The sequence below is a fragment of the Zonotrichia albicollis genome, chromosome 36 (genome assembly GCF_047830755.1).
Source record: "Zonotrichia albicollis isolate bZonAlb1 chromosome 36, bZonAlb1.hap1, whole genome shotgun sequence".
Taxonomy (NCBI): domain Eukaryota; kingdom Metazoa; phylum Chordata; class Aves; order Passeriformes; family Passerellidae; genus Zonotrichia; species Zonotrichia albicollis.
Window position 1 is genome coordinate 1,886,972 of NC_133854.1, and position 2,730 is coordinate 1,889,701.

The 2,730-nt window shown below is 56.4% G+C and overlaps 1 long non-coding RNA gene across 1 annotated transcript; it reads left to right on the forward strand.

The window, feature by feature from the left end:
- Positions 1–1,708: 1,708 nt before the first annotated feature.
- LOC141726598 (uncharacterized) lies at positions 1,709–2,176 on the forward strand. Its single transcript, XR_012577722.1, has 3 exons — positions 1,709–1,827; positions 1,910–1,987; positions 2,075–2,176. It is a non-coding gene; the product is annotated as an uncharacterized LOC141726598 (long non-coding RNA).
- The last annotated feature ends 554 nt before the right edge of the window (positions 2,177–2,730 follow it).

Genomic DNA, 2,730 nt, shown 5'->3' on the forward strand with positions numbered 1-2,730 from the left:
TCCCTCCGTGGGAGACACGTCCCGAAACCTGGGAGCGGCTGCACGGGGTGAACATGGTGGGGAAAGGGCAAAGGGGGAGAGCAAGGCTCCAGTGAGTCATGACAGGGCCTGGCCATGTGCCCTCAAGGACTGGGCAGTGTCCCAGCAGAAGCAGGGCAGGAGGGACAGAGGGAGGCAGGGATAGCTGTGGCACTGCCTGCTGCAGATTTCCCCAGGGCTTTAGTGAGGATTTCCTCTGTGTTTGAGTTGGAGCCCCTAGGGCCCTGGGTTACTCCCGTTGCCCCTTCTAGAGATGTTGCAAAGGACCTGCTAAGTGGGTAGAGAGTGACCAGGAGCCTGCCCAGAGCTCCCCAGTCCCCTGTGCAGCTTTGGCCGTGTCAATTCACGTCTGGCTCCCATGACTTTATCCGACCCCCACATAGCTCATTTCCCAGGGGCAGAATGGGATCCCAGCACGCCCTGAAAAATGTTGTCCTCTCTGTTCTGTTCTAGATGAGGTTGCTGGGAAGGTTTCGCCATTAGATTGGCTGATTAATGTTTTGAAGCCCTTGGAGCCTCCTGCAGGTATGTTCTCACTGTCCCACCAAGGATTAATCATTGACAACCTGGCAGGACCAGGTGACAGAAACTTCTGTGTCTGTTGAGTTACAGGTGCCTCTGCAGGGAGGACCTTTGCTGCTCCTTTTCTGGTTCCTGCACGCAAGCACAGCGCCCATCGCAGGGGTGAGTAGTGTGTCCCTGCTGACCCCACAGGCTGAGCCCTGCTTCTGTGGCATCCAGTCATGGGAAATGGAACTACTTTCTCTTAAGGTCCTCCGAGAAGGAAGAACAAACCCAGAGGCGAGACGAAATCGCTTAAGTCAAACAACGTCTTGAAACAAATAGTGGAGGAACTGCAAAAAGGGAATGGTGAGAGCATTTCCCTCAGCCTTGTCCTGGGGCTCAGCAGCCGGGGATTTTGGCTACACATCGAGACATGCTGAACCCGGCACAGCAGGAAGAGATCCATGGCAGCCTCGCTGCCCTGCTGCTGCTTCCACGCCCTGCAGGGCTGTTTCACAGCCTGGCCTGGCTGCAGCTTCTCCCCAGCCTCTGCAGGAAGGCATTGGGCATCAGCTGACAGGCCGAACAAACATCAACAGGCCCTGAAATTCCCCACAATATCATGGTCTCCAGATTAGGAAAAGGAGGTGGTTTGCAGCAGGGCGTGATCTGACCCAGCCCCAATAACCTGGCCATTTTCCTGGTCTTTAACAAATATTGCCTCCTATATATGCCAGCACCCAAATAGCAAACAGCTCCCTCTGATGCAGCTGTCTCCCTTTGTTTCTCAAGAGATGGACATAGAGGTTCTGTGGAAAGCAGCATTTCCTGAAGGAAGCAGTCGCTCTTTGTTGCCAGCCCCTGCCACAGGAAAGGAGGAGATGCCAGACACAGGCACAGGCACAGAAGGTAATTGCTGTGCCAGGCTCAGCCCTTGGCAGGGCTGTGTGGCAGCAGCTCTTCCCCAGGGCCTGCCCTGCACAGGCCCGGCAGCAGCCAAAGCTGGAGGTGCCTCTGGAGCTCGTTCACAGCCCCGGGGAAAGGGGACTCGTGCACCAACGTCCCGCCCGCTGCAGATGTTCCAGAGCTGGCCCTGAGTGCCCAGAGGCCCAAGGCACAGGAGCAGCCCCGAGCGGGAGCCCTGCCGCGAGCCCAGGGCCAGAGCCAGCCTTGGCACAAAAGGAAACTGTTCTCATCTTGGTTTGCTTCCAGACTGGGATACTGGGAAGGCTTCTCCATTAACCTGGAGGTTTGAAATTGTGAAGCCCACTGAGGGTTCTGCAGGTGCGTTCTCACTGTTCCACCAAGGCGTAATCATTGACAACCTGGCAAGAACCCGGTGACAGAAGCTTCTGTGGCTGTTCAGTTACAGATGTGACTGCAGGGACAACTTCACCAACTCCTGGGCTGGATAATGAGCACCAAACCAGCTCCCATCACCGGGGTGAGTAGTGTGTCCCTGCTGGCCCCACAGACTGAGCTCTGCATTTGTGGCATCCATTCATGGGAAATGGAACTACTTTCTGTCAAGATCCTCCAACAGTAAAGCCAAAACACACAACAGCCAGGAAATTCCAGAAGCCATTTGAAGTCATGTGGCAACTGCTGAAGGAAGAGCTTCAGGGAGGACAAGGTGGGTGCTTCCCTCAGCCTTGTCCTGGGGCTCAGCAGCCAGGGGCTGTGGCTGCACATCTGGACACGCCGTGCCCGGCACAGCAGGAAGGGATCCATGGCAGCCTCGCTGCCCCACTGCTGCTTCCACTCCTAGCAGAGCTGTTTTCCCAGCCTGGCCTGGCTGCAGCTACTCCCCAGCCTCTGCAGGAAGGCATTGGGCAGCAGCTGACAGGGAGCCCGAACAGCACCACAGGCCATGCACACCCTGACATCCCCTGCAATTTCCCTGTCTCTGAGCAGATCAGGAGGCGCACAGTTGTTTGCACAAGGGAGTGCTCTGGACCAATCCCAAGAGCCTGGGCCTTTTCCTGATTCTTATCCATGTCTTTGAGAAGCATTGCCTCCTGAGCTGCACCCTTGCGGATGGGAAACAGCCCCATCTGATCCAGTGTTCCTTTTCCTTTCTCCAGAAGTGGATGCAGAGGCTGTTCTGAAGGCGGCGTTTCCCACAGGAAGCAGAGATTCTGTGCCAGCCTCTGCTGCAGGAAGGGAGGCGATGCCAGGCACAGCCAC